At 41.6% G+C, this 13,706-nt stretch overlaps 1 protein-coding gene across 5 annotated transcripts in view; it reads left to right on the top strand.

The window, feature by feature from the left end:
- Positions 1 to 13,706, top strand: part of DENND1B (DENN domain containing 1B) — a 253,940-nt gene that overhangs the window by 25,171 nt on the left and 215,063 nt on the right. The gene's annotated exons all lie outside the window — the stretch shown is intronic.

Here is a 13,706-nt window from a genome sequence, read left to right as displayed (position 1 = left end):
ATAATTTATGCTTTTAAATTACTATACAGTGCCTAGATGCTAGGATGATGATAGTATTGCATTTGTACCAATATATAGAGAGAAGGCTGTATTTTTTTCTGCTTTGAACATGTGGAACACTAAGAAATATGAGACATATGTTTGAAATAGATATATTTCAAGCTCCTGAACTGCTATTGAATGGTAGAAAGACCACACTGGGTAGCACTAATGGAAAGCTTTGAAGGATGGGGATGTACAAAACACCCAATACAATATCTACATAGATGTTTGAAAATGAAATCAGGAGAAGGCACTTGGTAAAATTAAGTTATAACAAACACCAAAATATAAATGATGTGATTACATAAATTAGGAGATGCAACAAACTTATGGAAGATAAAGTACTGAACAGCTGGATGGATAAAATACAGTTTAATTATAGCAAATAGTAATCCTCATCCACAGAAAAGAAAGGGTAATTCTAATACAGTACTCAGGGAATCCATCGGAGATAGTAGAAACATTGTAGTACAAAGTGTTTTATATTTAGGCTGCAATATAATATCAGCAGGAAGTATGGAAGTCAGTTTTGGATCACAATAAGTCAACAAGGAAAAGAGTTTTAAAACAATAGATGAAATATCTTCCTAATTTAGGAGACTGGATGGCTTAGTAATTAGAGCGAGGATACAAAAACTTTCAGCCCAAGGTCGTGTTTTCAAATCTAGCCCTGATTATTATTCTGTGATTCTTCTGATCTAACCCAGCCTCTTCTCCTCGTACGTATTTTCATTTTGTCTTGGCTACACTAGCTTTATGCATGATGTGGTGGGATGGGGGAGGGCAAACTGAGGGCCAGAGTCACTCCTGGATCTATGCTCACTTTAAGTGATGTTGAAGCAGACAGAAAGGCAACGAGGGAGGGAAGCTATGGCTGCACAAAGTGAGCATCACCTTACTTTTGCTGGGGTAGGGGGAACAGCAGGGTCCAGAGAAACTCAAAATGGAATGATTCTGGGCAGGAGCATAGTTAGGATTTCCCTGAAATGCTGATGAAGGGAGGCATCAGTAATACTGCATGTTTCAAAGTAGCAGCCGTGTTAGTCTGTATTCACAAAAAAGAAAAGGAGTACTTGGGGCACTTTAGAGACTAACAAATTTATTTGAGCATAAGCTTTTGTGAGCTACAGCTCACTTCATCAGATGCATTCGGTGGAAAATACAGTGGGGAGATTTATATACACACACAGAGAACATGAAACAATGGGTTTTATCATATACACTGTAAGGAGAGTGATCACTTAAGATGGGCTACTACCAGCGGAAGGAGGTGGGGAAAGGAGGAAAACTTTTTGTGGTGATAATCAAGGTGGGCCATTTCCAGCAGTTAACAAGAACGTCTGAGGAACAGTAGGGGGTGGGGTGGGGGGAGAAATAACATGGGGAAATAGTATTACTTTATGTAATGACTCATCCACTCCCAGTCTCTATTCAAGCCTAAGTTAATTGTATCTAGTTTGCAAATTAATTCCAATTCAGCAGTCTCTAGTTGGAGTCTGTTTTTGAAGTTTTTTTGTTGAAGGATAGCCACTCTCAGGTCTGTAATGGAGTGACCGGAGAGATTGAAGTGTTCTCCGACTGGTTTTTGAATATTACAATTCTTGACATCTGATTTGTGTCCTTTTATCCTTTTATGTAGAGACTGTCCAGTTTGACCAATGTACATGGCAGAGGGGTATTGCTGGCACATGATGGCATATATCACATTGGTTGATGCGCAGGTGAATGAGCCTCTCATAGTGTGGCTGATGTGATTAGCCCTATGATGGTATCCCCTGAATAGATATGTGGACAAAGTTGGCAACGGGCTTTGTTGCAAGGATAGGTTCCTGGGTTAGTGGTTCTGTTGCGTGGTGTGTGGTTGCTGGTGAGTATTTGCTTCAGATTGGGGGGCTGTCTGTAAGCAAGGACTGGTCTGTCTCCCAAGATCTGTGAGAGTGATGGCTCGTCCTTCAGGATAGGTTGTAGATCCTTGATGATGCGCTGGAGAGGTTTTAGTTGGGGACTGAAGGTGATGGCTAGTGGTGTTCCGTTGTTTTCTTTGTTGGGCCTGTCCTGTAGTAGGTGACTTCTGGGTACTCTTCTGGCTCTGTCAATCTGTTCCTTCACTTCAGCAGGTGGGTATTGTAGTTGTAAGAATGCATGATAGAGATCTTGTAGGTGTTTGTCTCTGTCTAAGGGGTTGTAGCAAATGCGGTTATACTGTAGAGCTTGGCTGTAGACAATGGATCGTGTGGTGTGATCTGGATGAAAGCTAGAGGCATGTAGGTAGGAATAACGGTCAGTAGGTTTCCGATATAGGGTGGTGGTTATGTGACCTTCGCTTATTAGCACCGTAGTGTCCAGGAAGTGGATCTCTGGTGTGGACTGGTCCAGGCTGAGGTTGATGGTGGGATAGAAATTGTTGAAATCATGGTGGAATTCCTCAAGGGCTTCTTTTCCATGGGTCCAGATGAAGATGTCATGAATGTAGCACAAGTAGAGTAGGGGCATTAGGGGACGAGAGCTGAGGAAGCATTGTTCTAAGTCAGACGTAAAAATGTTGGCATACTGTGGGGCCATGCGGGTACCCATAGCAGTGCCGCTGATTTGAAGGTATACATTGTCACCAAACGTGAAATAGTTATGGGTGAAGACAAAGTCCAGCCACCAGGTTAGCCGTGATATTATTGGGGATGTTCCTGACGGCTTGTAGTCCATCTTTGTGTGGAATGTTGGTGTAGAGGGCTTCTACATCCACATTGGCCAGGATGGTGTTTTTAGGAAGATCACCGATGGATTGTAGTTTCCTCAGAAAGTCAGTGGCGTCTCGAAGATAGCTGGGAGTGCTGGTAGCGTAGGGCCTGAGGAGGGAGTCTACATAGCCAGACAATCCTGCTGTCAGGGTGCCAATGCCTGAGATGATGGGGCATCCAGGATTCCCAGGTTTATGGACCTTGGGTAGCAGATAGAATACCCCAGGTCGGGGTTCTAGGGGTGTGTCTGTGCGGATTTGTTCTTTTGCTTTTTCAGGGAGTTTCTTGAGCAAATGGTGTAGTTTCTTTTGGTAACCCTCAGTGGGATCAGAGGGTAATGGCTTGTAGAAAGTGGTGTTGGAGAGCTGTCTAGTAGCCTCTTGTTCATATTCCGACCTATTCATGATGACGACAGCACCTCCTTTGTCGGCCTTTTTGATTATGATGTCAGAGATGTTTCTGAGGCTGTGGATGGCATTGTGTTCTGCACGGCTGAGGTTATGGGGCAAGCGATGCTGCTTTTCCACAATTTCAGCCCGTGCACGTCTGCGGAAGCACTCTATGTAGAAGTCCAGTCTGTTGTTTCGACCTTCAGGAGGAGTCCACCCAGAATCTTTCTTTTTGTAGTGTTGGTTGGAAATATTCCTTGAGTCTGAGACGTCGAAAATAGGATTCTAGGTCACCACAGAACTGTATCATGTTCGTGGGGGTGGAGGGGCAAAAGGAGAGCCCCCGAGATAGGACAGTTTCTTCTGAATTGGAATTAATTTGCAAACTAGATACAATTAACTTAGGCTTGAATAGAGACTTGGAGTGGATGAGTCATTACATAAAGTAATACTATTTCCCCATGTTATTTCTCCCCCCACCCCACCCCCTACTGTTCCTCAGACGTTCTTGTTAACTGCTGGAAATGGCCCACTTTGATTATCACCACAAAAAGTTTTCCTCCTTTCCCCACCTCCTTCCGCTGGTAATAGCTCATCTTAAGTGATCACTCTCCTTACAGTGTGTATGATAAAACCCATTGTTTCATGTTCTCTGTGTGTGTGTGTGTGTATATAAATCTCCCCACTGTATTTTCCACCGAATGCATCCAATGAAGTGAGCTGTAGCTCACGAAAGCTTATGCTCAAATAAATTTGTTAGTCTCTAAGGTGCCCCAAGTACTCCTTTTCTTTTTTAGTAATACTGCATGCACTCTGCTGGGTTGAATTTTTGAGCACCCACCTCCCTGTGCTATCAGTAGAACAATATAGTAAGTTATAGGCCAAGTTCATAAGCATTGATTATCTCTTCAAAAACTGTTTTTTTTTGTTTGTTATTTGCAAGTTGAATAACACTTTACTGGAAATGGATGATTTAAGGCTGGAAATGCATGAGTAACACCTCATATAGTATATTTTTTAAGCAGTTTCCCAGTACTGAATGTAGTTACTTGGAGCTAATGTTAAACTATCCTATGTCTTTTCTTTTTATTACTCATTATCTCTTCTCATAGTCATCTCACTGAAAGCAACATTAGGAGCAAAAATATTAAGGTATATTAACTCTTGTTTAAATTTTACTAGGTAATAACAAAATGAGACGTCCGCAAATGAATGTTTTCCATTTTGAATGCTACTTTACTTGCATTTTTTTTCACACTTCCTTTATTTTATTCCAGTACATACACAGTTCATAAATTGCTATTTTGGGGTGAAGTTAATCTCAGAATGACAAATGACTAACTGTGGCATGTATTAGATCTCAGAAGAACACTCGTAGGGTTATATTAAAAATCAGATAAACTAAGAATATTTATGGATCTGTAAGAACTATTAAGTTTCATTCAAATCAAAAACAGGAAAAAATGTTCAAAAACAGTTATTGTCTGGCAGTTCAAGGATTGTAGTTAAATTGGGATATGAAATTGTCGCAAGAATATCCATTTCATGAAACAGGTGCTAGACTCCATTAATTCTTAAATTCTTCCAAAAGCACTTAATTTTTGGACAGGTCCATGATGTTTGTAGAAGTGAGATGGGGGACTACTTCACTTTTCTAACACTATCTTGAATCTGTAATGCCTACTTTGTAAACATGGGTTGGGGTACAATGCATGTAGGAATTAATTTTCTGGTGAATTATTTGGAGATCCTTTGAGTCCTACATCCCTCATTTCTATTAATATTGATTACTGTTTGTTTGGGCCTCCCAAGGATATTATTTTTTAAACAGACCAGCAGGCAGAACAAAAACAGTTAATGAGAAGCCAGTGGCAGACGGGGGAACAGTAAATACCACTTCTCTTTTCACCTTTCTGCTCCCTCTCACCAATTTTGTGATGTTCAAAGGGATTTAACGACTTGTCTAATGGGCACTGTACTTTTGAATTGGCATTGGCCTGGGAATTGGGAGACTCTAGTTTTAATCCTGGTTCTTACATTGGCTTGCTGTTTTAAAGAAGTGGTCAATTAGGTTTCTTAGTTTCAGGTATAAAATGATGGTAATGATCCTTAACAAGCTGTATGAATATCCTATTTTTCAGACTTAAAATTTTTTTCTTAAAGAAGAGGAATGGCATCACTATGCCGTATGTCAGACTAGACAATTTCAGCATTTGAAAAAAACCTGAAGAATAAATTAACTATTTTGTTGCCCATAAACACTGTGTAACTAAAAGTGAAAATATGCATTTCAGTTTTCCATTCATCTAAAAATAATTCAGCTGGCTCTGTTGCTAATTCCTTTTTTCACCCTTCGTCCACCCCTGCTCTTCTAAATGTGGAATGGACGCTATTTTATATCTTAGAATAAGTATATCCGTAATAATTAATCACAATACAATCAGATATTGTAAGGCTCCTGAGTGCTACAATAATACAAATAAAAACCAAGTCAAATGATGAAAATAAAGGATTTTACAAAGAGTGTGTTAAAAGCGCTTGCCAGTTTTTCAACCCTTTTACACCATAGCTCCAGTCTATCTCAGAAAGGGTCAGAGAAGCAATAACACTAGTGAGAATGCCTCATCTTCACCTGATATCCTATAATTGCAGTTTCATTCTGGTAAACATCTCAAAAATAAGAGATGCAGGTCACACGCTAGTGTTTTTGAACTCTTTGTTGGACTTGAAAAAAGGAAAACGCTTCACCTGGATCATGTTAGCCAGAGCAGCATCAGGGAGAGTGGATTAAAAACAACAACAACCCCAACTCTTTCACCTCAGAAGCACAGAGTGCCTGCACTCTGCATTCTTGTTCTCTTCCCAGAAATCTGAACAACATATGCACTAAAAGATATTCTATATTTTCCAGAGTTGGGAATTACTAGTTGTTTCACATTTTGATAAATAAAATTTTTCCTGCCTCACTAGAATAGTTTATCAGTTATTTCATCTTTCATTAAGAACTTAATCCTGCACCTCTGAAGTGAATGAGACTTTTGCAACTGACTTCAATAGGAGCAGAATCAGATCCTAGTTCCCTTCTTATTTGTTAATTTATTTTCACTACACAGCGACCAAACTTCTCCTTCCTCCAAAGTAAATATTTTTATAAAGTCATTCATAAAATTGCCAGATTTTCACCTATGTACATTTAGCTGTCAGTGATTAAACATTAATTTGCATGATAATATTTATATGTAGTTAAGCAGCTTAGTAAGAATTCCCTTTTAGGCAGGAAGTAGTGTGGGCAGAATGTGAGGTTAAGAGAGCTCTTCACCGCCAGTGATCTGTGTTTGGTGGATATGTACAGGAAATAAGTTACCATATAAACTTTCAGCATTCTGAAGGGGTGGACTGAACCATTTATCATTGTAAGGAATCCATTCCAGTGTATTCTGTAATTACTTCCCTAGGAGTGCATCATGAGATTTATAACTAAAGATCTGTTGTTAGAGAAAGAACTCTAAATTTCTTAAAAATAAATGTTCTTCTGAAGCCAAGTGTACTGTGTAAGATTCCCTCTGCAGCCCTGCTAATATGTCTTAGTTCTGACCTGAAACACCTGTGCCATTCCTGACCTGGCTGTCTTGTGAAAGGATACAGCCAATTGTGACAAATCATGAGGCTGCTCATGATGTACTCAAATGGAGGGTTGAAGGACATTGTGGAACTAATATTTACTTGTGACCTAAACTGGGATTTGCACTGTCTTTTCTCAAAGTGAACTAGTATGCTAAATTACTGTGCTGCCAAGCCCCTTCCCCTTGTGTGGCCTTATAAATTCATGCTGAAACTTATCAGCTAGACAGGTTTCAGAGTAGTAGCAGTGTGAGTCTGTATGAGCAAAAACAACAAGGAGTACGTGTGACACCTTAAAGACTAACAAATTTATTTGGGCGTAAGCTTTTGAGGGCTAAAACCCACTTCATCAGATACGTGGAGTGGAAAATACAGTAGGCATACATTTTTTATACACACACACACAAACACACACACACACACACTCAGTCCATGAAAAGATGTGAGTTGCCTTACCAAGTGGGGGGTCAGTGCTAACAAGACAATTCAATTAAAGTGGAAGTGGGCTATTATCAACATGAGGAAAAATCACTTTTGTAGTGGTAATGAGGCCAATGTAATCGGGGTGGCCCATTTCAAACTGTTGACAAGAAGGTGTGAGTAACAGTAGGGGGAAATTAGCATTGGGAAATTTAGTTTTTAATTTTTGTAGTGACTCATCCACTCCCAGTCTGTATTCAGGCCTAATTTGATGGTATCCAGTTTGCAAATTAATTCCAGTTGTGCAGTTCCTCGTTGGAGTCTATTTTTGAAGATTTTTGTTTAAGAATTGCCACTTTTAAGTCTGTTGTTGAGTGTCCAGGGAGTTTGAAGTGTTCTGCAACTGGTTTTTGAATGTTATAATTCTTGACATCTGATCTGTGTCCATTTATTCTTTGCATAGAGACTGTCTGGTTTGGCCAATGTACGTGGCAGAGGGGCATTGCTGGCACATGATGGCATATATCACATTAGTAGATGTGCAGGTGAACGAACCCCTGATACTGTGGCTGATGTGATTAGGCCCTATGATGGTGTACCCTGAATAGATATGTGGACAGAGTTGGCAGTGGGGTTTATTGCAGGGATAGGTTCCTGGGTTAGTGTTTTTGTTGTGTGGTGTGTAGTTGCTGGTGAGTATTTGCTTCAGGTTGGGGGGCTGACTGTAAGCGAGAATTGGCCTGTCTCCCAAGATCTGTGAGAGTGACGGATAGTCCTTCAGGATAGGTTGTAGATCCTTGATGATGCGCTGGAGAGGTTTTAGTTGGGGGCTGAAGGTGACAGCTAGTGGCGTTCTGTTACTTTCTTTGATGGGCCTGTCCTGTAGTAGGTGACTTCTGGGTACCCTTCTGGCTCTGTCAATCTGTTTCTTCACTTCAGCAGGTGAGTACTGTAGTTTTAAAAACTCTTGATAGAGATCCTGTAAGTGTTTGTCTCTGTCTGAGGGATTGGACCAAATGCTGTTGTATCTTAGAGCTTGGCTGTAGACAATGGATCGTGTGATGTGGTCTGGATGTAAGCTGGAGGCATGTAGGTAAGTATAGCCATCAGTCGATTTCTGGTATAGGGTGGTGTTTGTGACCATCGCTTATTTGCACTGTAGTGTCCAGGAAGTGGATCTCCTTTGTGGACTGAGGTTGATGCTGGGATGGAAACTGTTGAAATCCTGGTGGAATTCCTCAAGGGCCTCTTTCCCATGGGTCCAGATGATGAAGATGTCATCAGTGTAGCCCCAGTAGAGTAGGGGTGTTACGGAACAAAGCTGAGGAAGTGTTGTTCTAAGTCAGCCATAAAAATGTTGGCATACTGTGGGGCCATGCGGGTACCCATAGCAGTGCCGCTGACTTGAAGGTATAAATTGTCCCCAAATCTGAAATAGTTGTGGATGAGGACAAAGTCACAAAGTTCAGCTACCAGGTTTGCCGTGACATTATCAGGGATACTGTTCCTGTTGTCAGGAACAGTATCCCCGATACTGTCACGGCTAACCTGGTGGCTGAACTTTGTGACTTTGTCCTTACCCATAACTATTTCACATTTGGTGACAATGTATACCTTCAAATCAGCGGCACTGCGATGGGTACCCGCATGGCCCCACAGTATGCCAACATTTTTATGGCTGACTTAGAACAACGCTTCCTCAGCTCTCATCCCCTAATGCCCCTACTCTACTTGCGCTACATTGATGACATCTTCATCATCTGGACCCATGGAAAAGAAGCCCTTGAGGAATTCCACCATGATTTCAACAATTTCCATCCCACCATCAACCTCAGCCTGGACCAGTCCACACAAGAGATCCACTTCTTGGACACTACGGTGCTAATAAGCGATGGTCACATAAACCCCACCCTATATCGGAAACCTATTGACCGCTATTCCTACCTACATGCCTCTAGCTTTCATCCAGATCATACCACTCGATCCATTGTCTACAGCCAAGCTCTATGATATAACCGCATTTGCTCCAACCCCTCAGACAGAGACAAACACCTACAAGATCTCTATCATGCATTCCTACAACTACAATACCCACCTGCTGAAGTGAAGAAACAGATTGACAGAGCCAGAAGAGTAACCAGAAGTCACCTACTACAGGACAGGCCCAACAAAGAAAATAACAGAACGCCACTAGCCATCACCTTCAGCCCCCAACTAAAACCTCTCCAACGCATCATCAAGGATCTACAACCTATCCTGAAGGACGACCCATCGCTCTCACAGATCTTGGGAGACAGGCCAGTCCTTGCTTACAGACAGCCCCCCAGTCTGAAGCAAATACTCACCAGCAACCACACACCACACAACAGAACCACTAACCCAGGAACCTATCCTTGCAACAAAGCCCGTTGCCAACTCTGTCCACATATCTATTCAGGGGATACCATCATAGGGCCTAATCACATCAGCCACACTATCAGAGGCTCGTTCACCTGCGCATCTACCAATGTGATATATGCCATCATGTGCCAGCAATGCCCCTCTGCCATGTACATTGGCCAAACTGGACAGTCTCTACGTAAAAGAATGAATGGACACAAATCAGACGTCAAGAATTATAACATTCAAAAACCAGTTGGAGAACACTTCAATCTCTCTGGTCACTCGATCACAGACCTAAGAGTGGCTATCCTTCAACAAAAAAGCTTCAAAAACAGACTCCAAGGAGAGACTGCTGAATTGGAATTAATTTGCAAACTGGATACAATTAACTTAGGCTTGAATAGAGACTGGGAATGGATGAGTCATTACACAAAGTAAACTATTTCCCCATGGTATTTCTCCCCCCCCCCCCACTGTTCCTCTGATATTCTTGTTAACTGCTGGAATTAGCCTACCTTGCTTGTCACCATGAAAGGTTTTCCTCCTTCCCCCCCGCTGCTGGTGATGGCTTATCTTAAGTGATCACTCTCCTTACAGTATGTATGATAAACCCATTGTTTCATGTTCTCTCTGTGTGTATATAAATCTCTCCTCTTTTTTTTCCACTAAATGCATCCGATGAAGTGAGCTGTAGCTCACGAAAGCTCTAATAAATTTGTTAGTCTCTAAGGAGCCACAAGTACTCCTTTTCTTTTTGTTCCTTTTGTAGTCCATCTTTGTGTGGAATGTTGGTGTAGAGAGGTTCTACATCCATAGTGGCTAGGATGGTATTTTCTGGAAGACCACCAATGAATTGTAGTTTCCTCAGGAAGTCAGTGGTGTCTCAAAGATATCTGGGAGTGCTGGTAGCATAGGTCCTGAAGAGGGATGTCCAGGATTCCCAGGTTTATGGATCTTGGATAGCAGATAGAATACCCCTGGTCGGTGTGTCTGTGTAGATTTGTTCCTTTGCTTTTTCAGGGAGTTTCTTGTGCAGATGGTGTAGTTTCTTTTGGTAACCCTCAGTGGGATCAGAGGGTAATGGCTTGTAGAAAGTGGTGTTGGAGAGCTGCCTAGCAGTCTCTTGTTCATATTCCGACCTATTCATGATGACGACAGCACCTCACTTTGCTTCTCTCGAGAGTTTAGTATCCTTTTTCCTATCTAAACTCCTCCATGTCATAAGGGGCTACAACAGAGGTTCCATTAACTCACCCAACAATATTGTTAATCTATCCAGCTATACTCTTAGCCCTGCAGAAGAGTCTGTCCTCTCTGGGTCTCTCCTTCTGTCCCTCCACCCCCACGAACATGATATAGCTCTGAGGTGACCTAGAATCCTACTTTCAAAGTCTCCTACAAACACTTCCCCCCTCGTTCTCCCATTTCTCCCCAACCAAGGGAGGAGGGGTCACTGTACAGGGAGCAGCCGCTGAGCTTCTTGCAGCCCTGGGAGATTCCCGGTGGTGGGGCTGATCCAGCCCCAAGAGCGGACCCTGCAGGAGAAGAGGAAGTCCTGTCCCTCCCCCATCCTGCCAGGACTAGCAGCTGGAGCCCAGTGTATGGTAGGAGCCCTGGCTGGGGTTTCCCACGCCCTCCCCAGCAGATTTCAAGGGGAAACTAGATTTCACAGTCTGTGATGTGTTTTTCATGGCTGTAAATATGTTAGGGCCCTAGTTATGATATAGCAACTCAGTGGAAAAGACTTAGTATGTCAACCAAACCAGCCTTTTGCTACTGCAAGATTGTTCTCTCCTGTATAGTTTTCTAGTATTTTGTCTAACCTTTTTACTGAAGACATGTTTAACGTGTTACAAATGTGGTTTCTTTATTTTGTTTGATACCTCAGTGAATATCTTTGTAGTGTAGTTGAACCAGCTCTATTTTCTGCTGTCTTAGTGTTTTTTATTGTAACTTTGGGCGTAGGTGTATGTGGGAGGAAATTCTGACTGAGACCTTTTCTTAAAGAGATGCTGTATTGTTTGAGGAGCAACAGAAATCTGTATGCTAAAAGTAGAATTTTGTGATAGAAAATTTATTGTTGGACATTTGTGAGTGAGAGTCAGAAACCAAATCAAATCTGATTTTCTTCAGAAGTGTATTTTCCTTCTTTTGATATAATAACTATATCTGCATTTCTTTGATCATAAAGATATGTATGTGATCTTTCTCCCTCTGAGGGACAGGTATCCAGGCTGCAGACCAACACTCCCCCAGCACCATTAAAACAGTTTGTAAAACCAGCTGAAGTTTAACCAGATTAGATATCACATTTGCTCTCTTTGACAAAAATGGATAGTATAGTCTGAATCTGACTGAAATAGCTGGAAAACTTCTTGAGAGACATACTCAACTCTGCCTCCAGGTGGGGACAGTGTAGGATAGATACTTCTGAATAAATAACTCCAGGAACTCCCTAACTATCAAATCCATGGCCTTTGCCAGAATGGCTCCCACCTACTTCACCTGCTCTTAGACCAGGTTGATAAAACAAAATTCAGAGAATGCTTCAAAATACTTAGTCCAATCCTAACTATGTTAGAAATTGTTACCCTTCCTGCCCATGTCTTCCCCATCACCTGTCAGTGAGACTAGGTTGGTAAAACAGGATAAAAAAAATAACAAGAGTTATAAATAACTGCCATTCTTCCCTACATCAAATGCAGCCAAGGACATCAGCACATCACAAATGGTTCCAATGCCAACATCAGAATCTCCGTGATATTCAGAGCACCCCTTCCTACAATTTTCCTCTCTCCACCTTCCTTTTATAACAACTGATGGCGTTATAACTGAAGCCTGTATCCGCTGTTGTGACACCCTATATCGCATATGAGATTTTGTACCCCATGTTCACCACTTTTATATAGTTATGATATATGTTGTACAAAATATGCCTTGTGAGGTATCATATGAAAGCCCATAATCTGCTGAGCATCACTGTCCTGTTAAAATGTTTTTATCAATTCTGACTTTTATGCCTTTATCTTTTTATAATCACTTAAAATCTCCCTCCCTGTCTAGTTAATAAACTTTTTAATTGTTTTATCTAAACCAGTGTGCTTTTGATTGAAGGTTTCAGAGTAGCAGCCGTGTTAGTCTGTATTCGCAAAAAGAAAAGGAGTAGTTGTGGCACCTTAGAGACTAACAAATTTATTAGAGCATAAGCTTTCGTGAGCTACTGTAGCTCACGAAAGCTTATGCTCTAATAAATTTGTTAGTCTCTAAGGTGCCACAAGTACTCCTTTTCCTTTTGATTGAAGTGTCCCTTTGATGGACTGACAAACTTTTAAGGAGCTTACACTGTTGGGGGGCGGTCTTGAACAGTGTAAGATGCACATTTCTGGGGTGCAAGGCTGGGACTGAGGGATATGTTGGTGTTGCCCTCTATCTGTTCATGACTGGCTGGGAGAACATTCATGTAACTTTGCTGGGTGTGCCTTTCCATGCTAATGGCTTTATGAGCAGACGCTAGCGAGGTTGCTTTTCACTAGCAGAGCAGTATAAGAGACATCCTGGTCTGGAGAATTAAGGTGACGCAGCAGTTCAATGGTTCAGATTGTACCCTGGGAAATGTCACACATGGTTCCAGTGCCAACATCAGAACCTCCATGCTGTTCAGAGCACCCTCTTCTACATCTTTCTTCTCTCCACTTTCCTTGTATAACAACTAATGGCATTATAATTAAAATCTGCACACACCATATCTCTACTCTCACCCCTCTAGCACAGCTGGGCAAGGAGTTGGGGAAGCAGTCTAATATTGTATTCCGTTGGGAGGATCAGGGTACGTATCAGATTTGGAAATGGCTCTATATCTTTTTTTTCAAGTGAAACGATATTGACTGATGGCAACTAAGAGCTGCAAGCAAATCCACCAGTAGCAACAAAATCCCTTCCAAAAGGCTCATTCTCTATCACAGGTCCACCCACATAACCATATCCCTATCCAGAGTGCAAACTCTTATTGTAAATATACATCCTTACTCAACTTCCTCCCATAGATATGTCACTATGAAAACAAAACCAACTTTCTACCCATTTTAAGACTAAAACCAGTAGTCTGTCTGCCTCGGTC

This window comes from Dermochelys coriacea, chromosome 8, assembly GCF_009764565.3.
Source record: "Dermochelys coriacea isolate rDerCor1 chromosome 8, rDerCor1.pri.v4, whole genome shotgun sequence".
In the NCBI taxonomy this organism is placed as follows: domain Eukaryota; kingdom Metazoa; phylum Chordata; order Testudines; family Dermochelyidae; genus Dermochelys; species Dermochelys coriacea.
Note: the sequence above shows the minus strand (reverse complement) of the source record. Positions and strands in the feature narration are given on the sequence as shown.